Here is a 19762-nt window from a genome sequence, read left to right on the forward strand (position 1 = left end):
AGTCTGGGGGGAGGAATTGTCCCTCCGTGTAGGAGCTCAGATCTGCACTGAAGCCCAGGGTCAGCTCCTCAAATCAGATGGCAGGGGTTCTTCTCGGGTCAAAACAGGCCTCCAGTGGAATGTGGGGAGATTCTGCACAAAAAGGCAGGGGTGGGTCTGGCCTAGCCCTATGCAGGGATAACAACATTGCTCGCAACCCTGGCCACGCTCTCAGGTTGGTAGTCACCAATGCCTGTCCATCACCAAGCCTGGGAGGTGCTAATGTGGAGGAGGTCTGTGACCCAGGTGACTCAGGACTCTGAGCTCCAGGCCTTCCCCAGCTTTCCTTCATTCTCCATCGGCTCCTCGTGCTCTGCCTGTTTCCTGTTTGAATTTTTTTAAAACATTTCCCTCCTTTTTGTCCACATCTTCTATATTTTATAAACAAAACATTGACAACAGTGCAAAACCTAGGTGTTGTGTCCTTTGCATGAATTATCTCTAATTCTCACAGCAATGCAGGGTTTTGTTAATCCCAGGTTATGGATGAGGAAACTGAGGCTCAAACAAAGATTCAGCCCAGCCCTGTTGGACCAAACACAGGATTTTCCCACAATAACATACTAGCCTCCCTTCCCCCAATAATCAGGATTTGAAATAAACAATGTGGCTGGAAAAACAATGAATTTAAACTAATTGAGAATGACCTAGGCACAAAAGTCAGAAGGTCTTTGGATTCTCAGTCACCTAAGAAAAAGGAGTTGGCCTAATAGTAACAGCTAATGTTTATCAAATATTGATGTGCCAGATAGAGTCACCTCAACTAGCTCATTTCACTTCAGAAGTGGATGCTGTTTTAGTTCCCATCTTGTGGATAAGAAAACTGAGGCCTTGGAAGGGCTGAAAGACTTGGCCAAGTGAGCTAGTGAGTGACAGAATGAGGTCTGTTTGTCAGGGAGACCCTGAACGGTTAATTGCTGTCTAAATGTTGAGAACCATGGCCTGAATTCAGCCATCGTTCTCAACTTGACAGGAGAAATTTCAAAAATACCAGTTGTCAGGCCCCAGCTGTGAAATTCCTACCTGAGCACAATTATGGGAGGTAAAACAGATTAGGCACTTAGAGTAGTGCCTGGGCTTTCCACTATTCTCAATAAACATTCACCACCATTGTTAATTCACAACATCTGTAAGGGGGCTATTTTAATTATTAGACATAGTGTACAGATGAGGAAACTAAGTTCAGTGTCAATCAGCTGACACATGACAAGGCCTGCGAATAAACCCAAGATCGTCTCACTCAAGAATTTATGCTCATCCTCTAGTCTGCACCTGAGGCCAGCCTGGCAGAAAAGGATGAGCCACTGGAGATGTGAAAGTTAATAAACAGAAAAGTCAGTTAAAATAGAGTCGGAAAGATAGAAGTGTGCCATTGTCCTCACAACAGGAAGAGGAGTACCTTCCATCTCAAACAGGAAGTGGTACTACATTACTACCTCTGCACCAGGAGGAAGAGATCCCTCCTTGCCCAGTAACAGCTTGGCCAATGGGAGACTCAGCTCAGCCAATGCACAGTCATTATACTTTGAATATTTAGTTTGTTTTGACAGACTTCTTTACACCAGCCCCTCCCAAGTCCATAATGCATAGAGGAGTGTGCCTGTCTTTTGTTCTCTGGACTTGCATGCAATAGGCCATTAGACCACATGTCCTGAATTTCAATTCTTTGCTGTTCCTGAATAAAATCATTTCGCTGGAGGAATATCTGGTTATCCACTTGTTAAGGTCAACAGGGGCATCCAGGGGCCGATGCTGTGGATGACTGTAGAAAAAGGGGGGTGTCTCAGGGCTTCATCTTCTGTCATTTGTAAGGTATTGATCCTAGGCTTCCCCCGTCTTAACTCTTTTAAAAAAGGAAGATGGATAATTAATTAGTGAGTCATGAACCAGAAGTTAAATTCCTGTTGTGATCTGCAGGGATCACTATTAAGTCTCTTGCTCTAAACAGTTTCTTGCCTCAATCTTGAGATATATGTCTGTGTCTGTTTGTTATTAAAATGAGTGGTCTTTCATCCTCGGGTAGCTAGGAAACCTGCAGGTGTTGCAGTAGCAGCAGGATTCAGGGGAGGTGGTGTCCTCCTAGTGCAGGGCAAGAACAGCCTGTTTGACTGAATCTCCAAGCACTTTCCAGCCCCTGAGTCTCAGCTCCCACCTGAAGGCTGGCTCTGGAGAGTCAGGTTTACTGATCTGCTAAAAGCAGAATTGGATCTGTAAGCCTCCCTAAGAAAGCCAAGCAGGACTAAACCGTCTCTCAACTCACTGCAGCGCACTCTTCCCATTCATCTGAATTTGATCCACAGGACAATAGTCAAGGATTAATGCTGACAATGAAGCAGAAATCTGAATGTGCATTTTTTTTGTTGCTTCTACATTAATTTGCACATAACAAGCCCTGTCCCCACCCTTCTTTGACTGTAGCAATCGGGCTTGGTTCTGGGCCTTAGACACCCTCCAGGAAGCGGTGAGGAAAGGAAAAAAGATTGCATTCCAATCAATCTATGTCACCTCCCCCTGGGCCTTGCTTGAAGAGACTCAACTAGCTGTTTAAAAGTTTTTAACCACGGGGATTTAATTTTTTTTTATTTTTGTTTTGGTATTGAGATGATTAGGCAGTCACCAACTTCAGCATGTATGCTCTGCAACTTGCTGGTGGCCAGTACCTGCCCTCTCTACTTATCAAAAACTACTGCCAACTAAGACTTATACCACTGATCTAGATAGGAGGAAATAACTGTTGGGCTGAAATAACTGTTGGGCTGCAATGCCAATATTCATGTCACCAATCTAGGTTTTTCAACATTTTCTTGAAGGTCTGAACATAGACAAGGTGAGAGAGTCCTTCATGTTCTTACTTTACTGTCTGTCCCTACCCAAGATACAGAGCACCTCAAACCCTAAGGACAAGTGTAAGGAGTCATTTAAAAAATTTTTATAACAGTAATATATACATAACATAAGTTTTACCATCCTAACCATTTTTAAGTGTACAGGTCAGTGGCATTAAGTATATTCACATTGTTGTGCAACCATCACCACCATCCACAAGCACTTTTAATGATATAATAAGAACACTTTTGTTAAGCAGGATAGATTTTTAAGCATCTTTATTGAGATATAATTCACATGTCATACAATTCAGTGGGTTTTCATATGTTTGCAGAGTTGTGCAATCACATGCAGAACATTTGCATTATTTCCCAAAGAAACCCATACCCTTTGGCAGTCATTCCAACTTTCCTCACAGGGCCCCAGACCTAAGCTATTTTCTACCACTAATCTACTTTCTTTTTTAAATTTATTGATTTTTAGAGAGAGGAAGAGGAACAAAGAGAAACATCAGTTTGCTATTCTACTTATTTATGCCTTCATTGGTTGCTTCCTGTCTGTGCACTGACCAGGGGTCGAACTCACAAGCTTAGCATAGCAAGACAACACTCCAACCAACTGAACTACCTGGCTAGGACAAACACGATCCAGTTTTAAAACATTTTCCCTACTAAGTCATTTGGCCATCATCGGTAACTACATTTTTTAGTCTAAGATGGACAGCACAGGTGTTACAAAGACATTTAGGAAACCAAAGCTCAGAAAGGTGAAGTGACTTAGCTGAAAGAAAGGATAGTCCTTTTGTGAGATTGAAACTGGTATAACTGTACATCCACCTGTAAAACAAACAAACAAAAATCCTCAAAACAAATGAAAAAAACAAAGAATCTAGATCCTGACCTTGTAACTTTCACAAAATTTAACTCAAAAAGGATCTCAGATAGAAATGTGAAACACAAACTTCTAAAACTTCTAGAAGGCATCACAGGAGAAAACCCAGGTGACCTTGGATTTGGTGATGAGTGCTTATGTACAACACTGAAAATACAATCCATGAAACAACATACTCAAGAAACTGTGTTTTTTAAAAGATTTATTTATTTATTTATCTTTAAAGGGGAAGGGAAGGAGAGTAGGAGAGAAATATCAATGTATGGTTGCCTCTCGTGTGTCCCCTGCTAGGAACTGACCTGCAACCCAGGCATGTGCCCTGACTGGGAATCAAACCGTGATCCTGTGGTTCCAAGGCCCACGCTCAATCCACTGAGCTACATCAGCCAGGGCAAGAAACTGTATTTTATGACAATTAAAACTTCTGTTATTCAAAAGAGAATGAAGAGACAAGCCAAGANATACTCAAGAAACTGTGGTTTTTAAAAGATTTATTTATTTATTTATCTTTAAAGGGGAAGGGAAGGAGAGTAGGAGAGAAATATCAATGTATGGTTGCCTCTCGTGTGTCCCCTGCTAGGAACTGACCTGCAACCCAGGCATGTGCCCTGACTGGGAATCAAACCGCGATCCTGTGGTTCGAAGGCCCGCGCTCAATCCACTGAACTACATCAGCCAGGGCAAGAAACTGTATTTTATGAAAATTAAAACTTCTGTTATTCAAAAGAGAATGAAGAGACAAGCCAAGAGTGGGAGAAAATATCAACACATCTGATAAAGGACTATTATCCACAATGTACAAAGAATCCTTAAAACTCAACAATTAGAAAACAAACAACCCAATTATGAAGTAGGCAAAACATCTGAATAAACACCTCACCAAAACAAATATACAAATGGAAAAAAACATAGGAAAAGATGCTCAACATAGCATGATTTTAGGGAATTGAAAATTAAAATGACAATAGAACATTATCATACACCTTCTAGAGTCAGATAAAATTCAAAACATTGACAACACCAGATGCTGGTGAGAATTAGGAGCGACAAGAACTCTTATTCATTACTAGTGGGAATGAAAAATGGCACTGCCACTCAGGAAAACAGTTAGATAATTTCTCACAGAACTAAACATAGTCTTGCCATACAATCCAGCAATAATGGTCCTAGCTATTTGCCCAAATGAGTTGAAAACTTATGTCCTCCATAAAACACACAAAACCTGCACATGAATGTTTATAGCAGCTTTATGCATAATCCATAATTGGCAAAACTTGGAAGCAACCAAGATGTTTTCCAATAGGTGAATGGCAAACTATGGTGCATGCATACCATGGAATATTATCCGGTACTAAAAAGAAATGAACCATCAAGCCATGAAAAGATGTGGAGGAGCCTTAAATGTATATTACTAAGTGAAAGAAGCCAGTGTGAAAAGGTTATATGTTATATGATTCCAACTATATAACATTCAGGAAAAAGCAAAACTACAGAGACACTAAAAAAAAAAGAATGGTTGCCAGAGGTTAGGAACCAGGAAAAAATTTTTTAATTTTATTTTAATTGTTGTTCAAGTAGTTTTCTGCCTTTTACTCCCATCCCAGACCACCCACCCATCCCTCCCCACCTCCCTCCCATTTCCAACCCCCCGCCCTAGTTTTTGGACATGTGTCCTTTATATTTGTTCCTGTAAACCCTACCCCTTTTCCCCTGAAATTCCCCTGAAATTCCCCCCACCCTCTCCCCTCTGGTCCCTGTCAGCCTGTTCTCTATTTCAGTGTCTTTGGTTACATTTTGCTTGTTTGTTTGTTTTGTTGTTTAGGTTCCTGTTAAAGGTGAGATCGTATGGTATTTGTCTTTCACCACCTGGTGTATTTCACTCAGCATAATGCTTTCCAGTTCCATCTATGCTGTGGCAAAAGGTAGGAGCTCCTTCTTTCTTTCTGCTGCATAGAATTCCATAGTGTAAATGTACCATAGTTTTTTGATCCATTCACTTACTAATGGGTACTTAGGTTGCTTCCAGCACTTGGCTATTGTAAATTGTGCTACTATGAACATTGGGGTGCATAGGTTCTTTTGGATTGGTGTTTCAGGGTTCTTAGGATATAATCCTAGCAGTGGAATTGCTGAGTCAAAAGACAGATCCATTTTTAGTTTTCTAAGAAAATTCCATACTGTTTTCCATAGTGGTTGTACCAGTCTGCAATCCCACCAACAGTGCACTAGGAGGAACCAGGGAATTTTTAGGGGGCAGTGAAAATACTCTGCATGACACTGTAATGGTGGATATATGATATTTTGCATTTGGCAAAAGCAAGAGAGCTGTACAATGCAAAGAGCGAACTCTAATGCACACTATAAACTATAAACTCCAGTTAATGATAACAATGTGTCAATGTTGGTTCATCTGTTTGAACAAATGTACCATACTAGTGCAAGATGCTAATAATAAAGTTTGAAGAGAGCAGTATATAGGAATTCTACTTTCTGCTCAATTTTTCTGTAAACCTAAAGCTATTGCTTTAAAAAAGCCTCATACATATAATATCACTCGATAATGGATAAAAATGGCACTGCAGTGAAACAAAGAAACAGATGGTCTTTATAATAAATGACAGATCAATTGGAGAGCCATAAAAAATAAAATGAACCTTTATCTTCTATCTTCAGAAATTCAAATCCAGACGGAACATAAACCTAAACATAAAAAGGGAAGCAGAGATCCAAAATGACAGTGGAGTAGGTGGAAGCTACACTAACCTCCTCCCAGGACCAAACTAGAACTACGACTAAATCATAGAAAAATCATCCAGAATGAGCAACTGATGATTAGTTGGAGAAAAGCCTTAAAACCAAGTACTTACCAAAGAAGGCACATTGAGATTAATTAGTAAGGAGGACAGAGGCACAGGATGTCTGGTTGGGCTCCCACAGGCAGCAGCTGAAATTCCAGAGGCAAATCTCAGTTGCGGAGGGCTCCCCCTGAGAAGTTTGGGGTCTAAACCTCAAGCTGGTTCCGCAGCCTAGACCACCAGAGCCAGGAAAGGCACCCACATAACAGAGGGCTCTGAAAAGCAGCAGGGTTTTGGTCCACTGGGGAGAGATGACTAGAAACACAGCCACCGTCTTAAAGTGCCAAAACACAAAATTTTGTTTGCAGCCACTTACCCTGAATTCTGGTGGATGGAGGGCAGGGTAGACTAGAGCTGCATGAGGAGAGTCTGGGGCTGGTGGCTCTGGAGAGAAAGCTGAAAGTTCAGCAGCGAGGATCCCTGTGCTTAGTCATTCTCCATACCACCTTTCTTGGGCAAAGCACTCATTGTGCTTTATCCAAAGCACACTGAATAAAGTCCAGCACCCATTTATGTTTAAAAACTCTCAGCAAAGTGGGAATAGAGGGAACATACCTCAAAGTAATAAAGGCCATATATGACAAATCCACAGCCAACATCATACTCAATGGACAAGAACTACAAGCATTCCCTTTAAGATCAAGAACAAGATGGGGATGTCCACTTTAACCACTCTTATTTCAATGTAGTACTGGAAGTCCTAGCCATAGCAATCAGACAAGAAGAAGAAATAAAACATCCAAACTGGGAAGGAAAAAGTAAAACTGTCATTATTTGTAGATGACATCATATACTGTATAGAGAGAACCTTAATGAGTCCACAAAAAAAACTACTAGAACTCATAAATGAATTAGGTAAAGTAGCAGGGTGCAAAATTAATACCCAGAAGTCATTTGCACTTTTATATGCCCATAATAAGCTATCAGAAAAGAAAATTTTAAAAAAACAATCCCATTTACAATTGCTTCAAAAAGAATAAAATACTCTGGAATAAATTTAACCAATGATAAAAGACATGTAGAAAATTATAAGACACTGAAGAAAGAAATTGAAGAAGACACAAATAAGTGAAACCATATACCGTGTTCATGGATAGCAAAAATTAACATTGTTGAAATGTCCTTACTACCCAAAGCAAGCTATAGATTCAAAGCAATTCCTACCAAGATACCAATGGCCTATTTCACAGAATTAGAAAAAATATTCCAAAAATTTATATGGAACCACAAAATAGCAACAGTGATCTTGAGAAAGATTAACAAAGTTGGAGGAATCATGATACCTAATATCAAACTATACTATAAGGCCATAGTGATCAAAACAACATGGTTCTGGCATAAAAACAGACATATAGCTCAATGCAATAGAACATAGAGCCCAGAGATAAGTGCATGACTTTATAGTCAACATTTGACAGAGGAGGAAAAAACATACAGTGGGCTAAAGATATTTATTCAATAAATGGTGTTGGGAAAATTGAACAAATACATGCAAAGATATGAAACTAGACCACTTTCTTACATCACACACAAAAATAAACTAAAAAAGACTTAAATGTTAGATTTGAAACCACAAAAATCCTAGAAGAAAACACACACAGGCAGTCAAGAGTTGGATATTTCTCATAGAAACATTTTTTTCTGATGTATCTCTTTGGGCAAGGGAAACAAAAGAAAACAAACAAACAGGACTACATCAAACTAAAAAGCTTTTGCACAACAAAGGAAATCATCAATAAAATGAAAAGACAACCCACTGAATGGTAAAACACATTCACTTATACATGTGATAAGGGGTTAATATTCAAAAATTATTAAAACCTTTTCAAACTCAGCACCAAAAAGAAAACAAACAATCCAATTAGAAAATAGGCAAAGAACCTGAATAGACAGTTTTCTAAAGAGGACATCCAGATGGCCAATATACCTAGGAAATGATGCTCAACATCACTAATCATCAGAGAAATGCAAATTAAAACCACAATGAGATATTACCTCACACTAGTCAGAATGGCTATCATCAATAAGTCGACAAACAACTATTGGTGAGAATATGAAGAAAAGGGAGCCCTCGCGCACTGTTGGTGGTGATGCAGATTGGTGCAGACACTGCAGAAAGTAATATGGAGTTACCCAGCAATTCAACTTCTGGGAATTTACCCCCCAAAATATGAAACACTAATTCAAAAGAATATGTACCCTTATGTCCATTGCCACATTTTGTACAATAGGCAAGATTTGGAAGCAGCCCAAGTGTCCACCAGTAGATGAGTCAATAAAATAGCTATGGCAGATTTACACAATGGAATACTACTCAGCCATAAAAAAGAAAAAATTACCCTTTGTGACAGCATGAATGGACCTAGAGAATGCTATGCTAAGTGAATAAGCCAGAGGAAGACAAGTACCATATGATGTCACTCATATTTGGAATCTAATGACCAAAGTGAACTAAGAAGCAAAATAGAGAAAGATTCATAGGTAATTGAGGACTTTTGGCAGGGGTGATTGAGGGAGTGGAGTAATTGAGCATAAAAGAGAAAAAATAGAAAGAACTCATAGAAAAGAATACCAGTGTGATAACTGTGGGGTGGGGGGATAAATGGTAATAGAGGAAGTACAATTCAAAATTAATTAATTGGCCCTGGCTAGTATGGCTCAGTGGATTGAGTGCCCACCTGCAAACCAAAGGGTGGCTGGTTTGATTCCCAGTCAGGGCACGTGTCTGTGTTGCAGGCCAGGCCCCCAGTAGGGGGGGTTGGCACGTGAAAGACAACCACACAGTGATGTTTCTCTCCCTCTCCTTTTTCCTCCCTTCTCTGCTCTCTAAAAATAAATTAATTAATTAAAAATGTCATTACAATGTTTAGTGAACAGACTCTTAAATAGAACACAAAAAGTGCTAACCATAAGGGGAAAATGATCAGCTGTACTACATTAGAGTTAAGAGCTTCTTTTCAAAAGTTGATACCATTAAGAGAGTAAAAAGGCAGGCCAGAGCCCTGGCCAGTGTGACTCAGTTGATTGGAGCATTGTTCTGTAACTGAAAAGTTGTGGGTTTGAGTCCTGGTCAGGGCACAAAGCCAGGTTGCGGGTTACATCCTGGTCCCTGTGTGTTCGATCCTGGGTCCTTGTGCTTATGGAAGGAAACCAATAGATATTTCTCTCTTGCATCGATGTTTCTCTCTCTCTCCTTTCCTCTCTCCCTTCTTTTCTCTCCCTTACTAAAAGCAATGAAGAAATATCCTTCAGTGAGAGTAAAAACAAATTTTTTAAACAAAAGGCCAGCCAGAGAACAGGAGAAGACATATGATGGCATAGAGCAATCTCCAAGATGTGCTGGTGAGTCATAAAATGATAACAAACTCTCAACTACCAACAATTGAATCTAAAAATTAAAAGCAAAAACAAACTAAGCAAAAAACCAGAACAGGTAGAGAATCCTAGGTATGAGGATCATGCAGATAGTTATCAGCTGGGAGGGCGAAGGAGGAGGATGGGGGAAATGGTGCAGGGATCAAGTAGCATAATTGGTAGGAACTAAATAGATGGGGGGTGGGGGGGGTGTTAAGAACAGTATAGAAAAGGGAGAAGACAAAGAACTTGCACACATGACCCATGGACATGAACTAAGGTGGGGAGGTTGCTGGAAGGGGGAGTACTGAGCAGAGGGGAGCAAAGGAAAAAAATTGGGACAACATAATCAATAAAATACACTTTTTAAAAAAGATGTGTTGGTAAATGAAAGTGGTGTTGGAAAACAACATAGCTAGAATGATAAACAGATACCTAAGGGGCTGCCACTAGAAATCACATAATGGTGCCTCCTCCGCATTTCAGCTTCTTCAATAGCATGGCTCAGTGCCTCCAAAGTGAAAAACCTACAAACAACTTTCTGAGGGAAAATTTGCATCTCATTTTGAAGTGAGTATTAATTGAAACATGCAGTCTGAAAACCTAACCTGATAATGTTGCCACTTTAGAATATGCATGATGGCCACTTCCGTCAGCCACATTCGCACCAGATCTGAGTCATTTACTTAGCACACAGAGCCCCCATAATACAACCCAGCACACTAAATACAGAAGGTAATGTTCCCCATGACTTTCTTGCCCTACATTTTCTATAATACTGTTCAGGATATAGTTTTTTAAATCTTCACCCAAGCACATCACATGCTTATTGATTTTAAAGACAGAGGAAGGGGGGGGAGAGAGAGAAAGAGAGCTACATTTATGTAAGAGAGAAACATCAATCAGCTGCCACTTGCATGTACCCCAACCAGAGATCGAACCCACAACACAGGCATGTGCCCCAACTGGGACTCAAACTTGTGACTTTTCAGTTTATAGGACAACGATCCAACAAACTGAGCCACACCAGTCCGGGCTGGATATTTTTATCTAGTTAATTATTTAAATGGTAGGAAAAAAAGAGAGAATGAATTACTGTGATTAAGTAAGTAGGGTGTTTGGAGCTCAAAAATTGAGACTGTTATTCATTAACACGTTGTGGTTGATTATACTGAGAAATCTAGCCACACCTGCAAAAAAGCAGAGCTGAAAGTTGCAAGGAACCAAACTTGTGATTTATATATGTTCAGTTAAAAGAAAAGTATTATCTAGATACCCCATTACCTCCAGCTTAGACAATTCCAGAAACAAGTTGATTTATCCTCAAAATTCTGGAAAAATCTTACCAGTGGGCAAATGCAGATACTTCTTCCTGGAAATGAAAGTCAAATGAAGAACACCCTTCTAGTGCAAAGAACTTCTGAAATTTCCAAAGCTGGACTAGACTCTGACAATCCGTGTGAGAGGGTGGGGCTCTGATCAGGAAATGAGACACACTATTTTCTGTATCATGGCTGCATGCAGAGCTCAGCAGGGCACACTGGCCCAGAAGTGACGTACCCAGGCTGCATCTGGACTGGTCAATTTAGCTATCTGTCAATTTCCACATCGCAAAGAGAGGGAGTTAGACTAGACTATCTCTAAGATCATTTCAGTTCAAATACTTAATTAGTGTGTGGTAATGTGCTTTTTTTTTTCATTTAGGGTCTCAACTTTTCTTACAGGATTCTAGTTAGTACATTCATTCATTCAAATATGTATAAGGGTTTGCCACCCTGGATGATGGGTGAAAGGTGTAATTCTTGCTCATGGGGTAGAACAGATTGTCCACCTACTGTGCATAGGGAGAGGCCCCTCCACCTGACAGGATGTGAGTACCTTCGGACCTGTGAGCTTGGTTGTGGGGAAGGGGGAGGTAAGAATCTAAACTTTCCCCTCTCTCTCCCACAAAGTAACCTATGTGACTTGTTAATCAAATTCATTCACATCCTGTCCCAGGAAGTGGCTCTGGCCCTGTATTTGACAAACTGCTGTATGTGTCACCCTCTACCCAACCCCACAGACAAATACCTGATTGTGTTGCTGCTGAATATTACAAAAAAACAATTCTCTAAACACGGACCTTTCTGGCACTTCACCTACCCAACCTTATTATTCTGGATCCAATGTGTTGTTGCAATTGGACTCTCACAATACAGGAGCAAATGTCTTTCTAGGTGTCAGATTACTCCTATTGGAGATGAGGGCACTGGAACATCTCAACAAAGGGGCATGCTTTAGGGCTATTTTGATCCTCAGTAGTGAAGGCCTTCTCCTCCCCTTTACTTGCCCCTGTCGTACACCAACTTTTCAATTTCACTCAAGGATCCTGCCCACTGGGCATGACTTTGGGCTGGTCAACTCCAATGGCAGCAATGATTCTTACACTCTCAGCCATATGTGTTTTCCTGTGGAGTGTTATCACAGGCCTTCACCTGCCTTCTTTCTAGCAATGTAACCATGTATATGGGGTATTCATAAGAGATTTCCAAATATTCAAAACAATCTCACCTATTGAGTGTATTGGACTACAATGAGTAGGATGGAAAATCAAAACCAGGGGGACCCTGTTACTCAGGGGAATTGCCGGGCGGGGATGGGAGGCATTACCAAGTCCAGGGAATTATTTCCACTGTCAGGGTCCTTCAGTTAGAAAGGGCTGTGCACAACCTGTCTTGGACTGTTGCTGAAATCATTCTTGGCACTACCGCAGCTTTGGGGGCACAAGAGACAAGCCTCAGTTCCCGGGCCTAAGTAGTGCTGGGTACCTGCATAGGCCTCGGCTCCCTGCTGCCAGCCAAGGTGGAGTCTGTGCGATTGAGGATGATTTGTGTTGCACCTGGTTCGATGAGACTGGCAAAGTGAAAAGCCCACCATTAGGCTTAGGTAAAAAAGCTCCTGGATCTCCAATGCAGACCCAGAAGGACTATCGAACATCTTTCTGACCTGGCCATCAGTGGGACTCGTGGTTATGTTCAATCCGCCAGGCAAGTCTAATCATCCTACTGGGAGCAATACTGATTATGACCTCAAACTAATTACCTGGTTCTTGACACAGTCCCTCAATGTCTGACCCATTCAGGTTGGTGGTGGGATAGCCTATGTTTCTCCCTTGAGCTCTGAAGAAATCAAAAGATCATGTTGAGAGTCTGGCTCCAGGCCAAAATCCGATATGTGACCTTTCAGACCCAGACATAGGCAATTACAGAGGCTTTACCTGGTCAACCTCATAGGTACACTGCCCTCAACACACCAGATACACAAGTTAAATTAACTTGTTACGTTGTATAACACATTAGATTGGCCAGGACCTCCAAAACAGTCTAGAATAATAGCATCAATAACAGACAACTTTGAGTTTAATGAGAATAATTACAAAATTTCTCTAATAAGTATGACTTTTGATTTAGGTTTTTGGTGGATATTTTTATCGAGCTGCAGACTCTTCCTTCCATCTTAGCTCCATAGCATTTTTTTAAATCATGAAAGGGTGTTAATTATAAAAAAATATTCAGAATCTTTTAAGATGATTATAGGATTAAGCTCAGTTTCTTATAAGTAAATTGCTTGCATTGAGCTTGTGGAGTCAGGGCTACTTACACCTCACTAAATTACCCGGGAAATGTCTTTCCCTATGTTCTGTTACTGCTTTAGTAGCATAAATTTTCTTGTGTATAAATTGACTGTTTATTTATATTTGTCATTTATTATTGTGCATGAATTCTTGCTACAAGTTTTTTCAGCTTTTATTTATTTCTTTTAGCATCCTTATTTTTCCAATTCTGCTGTTTTCCTTCACTTTATTGCAAGAGAGAAAGTGTATGTGTTTTTTTAAATCTTTGGGTATTCAAAAATATCGAGTTTATTTCTGGTATTGGTCTCTGTTTGGTTAGTAGGTTGGTCTATTTGGTATATTTGGCTTTCAAGTGTACCAAAATGCTTCATCTTTATAAAATCATAACTTTCTATATTACTTTGTCAATTTCACTGCTTTTAGGCCTCAATAAATTTTTTCCATGCAGAGATAAGAAATTCAATATGTTTGTTTTACTTGTTTCTATTTTAAATTTAAATACCTGATCTAATGAATTAATTTTGCTGTACAACTGTGTTTAGGTCCAAGTGGTTAACTAGTTGTCTCAGCTCTGCTTATTGAACATCCCCAAACTCACTGCTGATTTGTGATGTTGCTTTGCCCACATCACACTTCGGTGTATTTTAGGGACTATTTCTGGGCTCTCGACTTTTCTGTTCCACTTTTCTGTTCATATAGCTCTTCTCTTAACAAATGTATATCCTAATTATTAAAAATGTATAGTTTGTCTGGTCAACAGAGAGTGTAAGTTTAATTTTTTTCCTGTATTCTTTTTTCCCTGTTTAGATAGCCAGCTGGAGCTGTTTCACCAGGTAAATAAGAGTGCTGACAGGAGGCGTCATTATTTTCTGCTCTTCTTAAGGGTGATGACAATGTTTCCTGGAAGTGAAGGGAAAAGGAAGGAGCAGAAAAATGAAACAGAATGTGAGAAGGGTCTTACAATTTTTCTCTGTTCTTTATTGTTCTTTAAGACAACGCTCCCTGAAGGAGAAGACCATTTCTGGGTCAAATCTGCGTCTCCACGATTCAGTCTGTTTGCTTTATGCAACTGCAGGTCTAGGCCTTATTTCCCACCTGCTAGATGTGTCTTGTCTTCAATAACACGGTACTTCAAGAATATTTAGGAAATAACTTGAGATTGTTTAGTTATAGACTCACCTTTCAGGAGGGCATGAGGGACAGGTGAACAGGTAACTAAAAGGGACCAAAAATTCCCCCAAAGCTAAAATTAGGTGCTCCCTGGTATTAGAAAAAAAAGACAAAGGAGAGCCAGATTTCATGAACTAGGTTTCCTTTATCAACAGGCCAATGCCACACCAGGTAGCATCCGAGGCCACCAGGGACAAGGTCAAAAGTTTCATGATTCTGCTGCAGTGGGAGCTTCTCAGGAGCAAGCTCACAGACAATGGGGCCTATCACCAGTGACACCTGAACTGGGAAGATTTCCTTGCACAAAAATGGTGGAAATCATCAAGCCGGGTGCGGGGGGAGGGAAACTGAAGGAAGTCATCACTAAGGGAAAGCAAATGAACCCAAAGCACAATCAGCCTGAGAGACCTGAGAATTAAAGAGGAAACATATTAGAAAAGTAAGCAGGTAGGAGTCTATGAAGGCCTAAAAAGGTTAGTTATTAATCAAAAAAAAAGTCGAATCAAGCAACAAAACACAGGAATAAGATGAAGAGACCTAACAATGCATCTCAGAAAAGCGGAGAGAATAAAAGTTTAAGTGCCTCCTACGTTGGGAGAGGAGGTTACTACTCCCTGAAATTATCACATAAATAACTTTTAGAAATTTTAAGTGAAATCCCAAGTATTCAAGGCATATTTCTTCAAATAAAGCAAGTTCTCCATTTGTTCCAAAATAGTCTTCTCAGAGCTCTTTACTAAAGCTCAGCTTTGGGTTCCTGATAACAGCTTACTGTTCCACTCAGCTTTCTCATTTGTTCATCATTCTCTGTTGTCTCTGCTGGGAATACTCTTTCCATGTGACACTCCAAAGGGTGAATCCACACAAAATTGTCTGCTTCCTCCAGGAAGCCCACCCTGACTACTACAGCCTAGGGTATCTCTTTTGTCCAAGTTTTTCTTACACATTCAGTCAGGACCCCTCTGCTGCTCTCTATTTGCCAACAGCCTGCTTCCAAAAGTTGTTTGATGAGAATGCAAAATGCCTCTTTCCGTTGTTCCCCAGGCTAGCTTTTTAACCCCTTATTTCTGACATGTAAGGCTAATTATCACATAAGGCTGGCCCACAGGTGGCGATGGCACTGTACCAAAAAAGCTGACTGCTCTCAACTCTTAACTTCTTCCTGAGCTGAGCCAGGATGAAGCCAGAGGACAGGATAATTGTTGTACAAAGTAAACTAATGACTTTACAAACCAGCCTGTTTTCTTGCATCGAGAATGTGTAAGACCCTCGGTTTGGAGAAGAATAAAAGAAATGAAAAATTTTTAAGTTAAAGTGTGGTTCATGTCACACAACTTGTGTATTCTTTACTACTTCTGTCATATTTCAATTAAAATTTACATTGAAAAAAAGCAGTATGGCTCATTTCAGTCTCCTGGTTAGCCTTGCTAGATGTTTTCATAAAGGTAGAGAAAAGGACACTGTCAGAGAAAAGAAACGTACACCTTGAAAAGACTCCAAGAGTTAAGAAATTAATGAAGGGATCCAAAGACTATGAAAATTTAAGTGGAGGGTAGAAATTCCTGATGCTGTCTCAACTAAATTTATTTTTGACTGAAAAATCATGTCACACCATTCTTTTTATTTGTTTGTTTCATATAATTTTTTAAATATTTTAACTCTGAAGGAGAACGTGCCCTGAAAGAGATCTAGGTGAGCATTCAAGATTTATTTATTAGGGTCATTCCCTTACCTTTACCCTGGTGTTTTACCATGCACTTCTTGATAGGCATGCTTGACAGAAGCGAAGTTCAGTAACTGTTTTGGTATTTTTGCTCTGGGAAGGAAAGCTGAAGGTTGTTGAAAAAGCCAAGGCCTGTTTGTGTAATTTAAGTGAGTTGCTAAATTCCCTTCATTGTCAAGTAATTAAAACAGAGTTTGTCATGAGTGTCTTTATTCTGCTCCAAATTGCTTGCATTTATTAACCAAATATACCAGTTCAAAATGTATTTCAAAATGGCCTCAGGGCCCTGGCTGGTGTAGCTCGGTGGACTGAGCACAGGCCTGAGAACCAGAGGATCGAGGTTCGATTCCCAGTCAGGGCACATGCCTGGGTTGCAGGCCTGTTCCCTGCAGGCCAACTCCCAGCAGGGGACGCACGAAAGGCAACCATACATTGATATTTCTCTCCCTCTCTCCTTCCCCTCTTTAAAGATACATAAATAAATAAAATCTTTTAAAAATATATCCTCGGTTAATTTAGAAAAAAATAATCTGCCATTTGCATATGAGTCCTTTCGGCTCCAGTACATACTTCTTCTCAAGCCCTTCACCAGTAAGACAGGGCCTGCCTCACTCCTCCTGGACCGCAGGCCCCTGAATCTGCCTATCCCACCATGGATGTTTCAGTCAACTCAGACAGTCACTATGCCTGACTCAGAACCCTGCCTAGAGAGCTATCCCACTCCAACCCACAAGAAACAAATAAATAAGTATTAATAACCTCACTCAAATTTTTTGATCATTAAAGTTTTTTTCTGATTATAAAAGTATTACATACATCAGATAATTTTTAAAATGCCAAAAATAAGAAGAAGAAATATAAAATTTGGCCTCAGCTCCTCTATCCAAAGGCATTGTCTTTGGGTATACATGTATTTATAAGAATTAATGCATCGTAATGTCAACTTTCTCCCCATTTTACCCCAGCCTTCTTCACCACTACCTCCTTTAAAGATTAATCCTGAGCAGGGTCCGTCCTGCCAGCTACTTTCTCTCCTCATCTGCATTGGCCCCATCTGCTTGACTGGACCAAACAGGACGCTTTAATAGAATTTTCAAATGTTGATTCACTGGCCTCTGATGAGTTTATTAAACATTTACTCCACACGTAGTGGAATTCAGTCTGGCAAGGACCACAGACATAAAATACCTGTGGTTTTTGCATATCACCCTCCCACTGGGCAATAGGATATCTAATTTCATGGGGTCAGGAATTTGTTATTGGTCTGGAAAGTCTCCAATACTAGGAAACTAAATAATATACCTCTAAATAACCTATGGGTAAAAAAAAAAAAATCAAAAGGTAGTTAGGAAGTATCCTGAATTGAATTGAATTAAAATAAAAGCAAAACATAAAATTTGGGGATGTCACTAAAGCAGTACGTAGGAAAATTTTACAGCACTAAATGTCCCAAAGAAGCAGGAATGAGGAGGAACAGGAAGGCAGGAGCCACAGGGGCGTAAGGTATACTGTGGAGGTAGTGGATGCGTCCACTACCTTGGTGGTTTCACACGTGTACATACATACGCCTTATCAAGTTATGCACATCACGTGCCATTTGTTGTTTATTAATTACACCTCAGTAAAGCTGCTTTAAACAGACATGTGGCGAGTGGCTACATTATTGGACAGTGCAAGTTGAAAGCAATTACTAAGATGAAACTAAAATGTATAATTAACTAGCTAGTGAAAGGATGAGATGGACTTTTAAAAAATGACTTCAAATTACTTAATTCATTGAAAGGAAGTCAGAAAAGTGTAGAAAAGTAAACTGGTGCCACAAGTAAAAATAAACACCAACTAGAAAGACATTAGATTCAAACCCAATTATATCAATAATTACATTAAACAAAAATGAATTAAAAAGCTTTATTGTTTTATTGTTAAAGATAAGGCTGGATTTTATTTTATTTTTTTAAAAAACCAACTGCACACTGCTTGTAGCAGATACCCATAAGAACAACTGACACACTGAAAATATAATGTGAGGAACGATGTACCAACTGATATCAAACAAAATAGACATGAAGCAAAAGTGATCAGAACAGAATGAGAAGGAGACAGTCCACAACCCTGGAATGAGATATTCATGCACCTCGCTCAATAACCAGCAAGCCGTAGAGCTATAGGGGATTTCGCTAACACAATTAACAACGTATCCTAAATGACAAAACTGGTTAATCGAGGAACAGAAGTATAAGCATTTTATATACAAAGATGGAATTAAATACCAAAAGAAACACCTTTAAATGTTCAAAGTGTGCCACAGGAGAAGGACTGAGAGGTGGGGGCGTCCCCCTGGTAAGCAGTGTCCACGCCCGTGCACCGCAAGGACAGCCACCAACTTCCAGTCAGTTGTTAGCGATCCATTGTTTTCACACTTCCTCATTTCCCCAGATTGAAAACGCACATGTGCAGTGAGGCTCAGATAGAAAAAGAATTCCTTCATGTCACCCTAAAAAGAACTCATCGCTAACCAAGGCTCATTCCAGAACATTCCTAAAGAGTCTGGGCTGCTTCTGCACAGTTTGTTCCATGATATTTATGATGGCCAAACTTAAATCCTTCTTTGAAACATGTCGTCTTTCTAGATGTTTAAAAGTACACAACATATGTTAAAAAGTAGAGAGTTAAAATAACACCCTTTAAGTATTTTGTTCTGTTAATTTATAGGAATGGTTGTGTTTTGGGGATAGAATTGTTAAACTTAATGTCTCGCAGAGTCCGCGGACCCTTCACAGGATGGTGGAGGAGGGGGAGGGAAGGAAGTACAGAGAGAAGGGGCTGTGCCCATGGGTCTTTAGACGAGTTCAGACTGTTTAAGCATTGTTATATATGTGCATTTTCGTTAACATTGCAATGTATTCAAGGATAAACCAGTTGTCAAGTCTAAAGTATATTAAAAGTAGAGCTAGCAAACTAATCCTTTTACAAATGCCCTTTTGTTAGTCTTCTGGGAGTGTCTTTGTTAACCCGCCTCTGGGAGCTGCACGTGGTTCTGTGCTTCTTCACTGGGGTGGAAGGGGAGGGAGAAGAGGAAAGGTGAGGGGAAGGGCTAGTATCCCCATTTCTAGAAACTGATTTGAGATTAGAGCCATAGGTCTATACACACGTTTTTGTGAAGTACCTGTGTTTACTGTGGACCAGGTCCATTCTTTATTTACTTTGGAGTTGTCCTGACATGACAATGTTATGACAAAACAAAAACAAATGTAGAGCTAGTGTATTAACAAATTTGCAAATATCCTTTTG

At 40.0% G+C, this 19762-nt stretch overlaps 1 protein-coding gene across 1 annotated transcript in view; it reads right to left on the reverse strand.

Moving 5' to 3' along the window:
- CASP8 (caspase 8) overlaps positions 1 to 11409 on the reverse strand; it is a 39879-nt gene extending 28470 nt beyond the window's left edge. The window contains exon 1 of the mRNA XM_037043617.1: positions 11312 to 11409. The gene's annotated coding sequence lies outside the window, so the exon portion shown is untranslated. The remainder of the gene's footprint in view (positions 1 to 11311) is intronic.
- Between the last annotated feature and the right edge of the window lie 8353 nt (positions 11410 to 19762).

This window comes from Sturnira hondurensis, unplaced genomic scaffold, assembly GCF_014824575.4.
Source record: "Sturnira hondurensis isolate 20B ecotype Veracruz unplaced genomic scaffold, ASM1482457v3 Scaffold0004136, whole genome shotgun sequence".
In the NCBI taxonomy this organism is placed as follows: Eukaryota; Metazoa; Chordata; class Mammalia; order Chiroptera; family Phyllostomidae; genus Sturnira; species Sturnira hondurensis.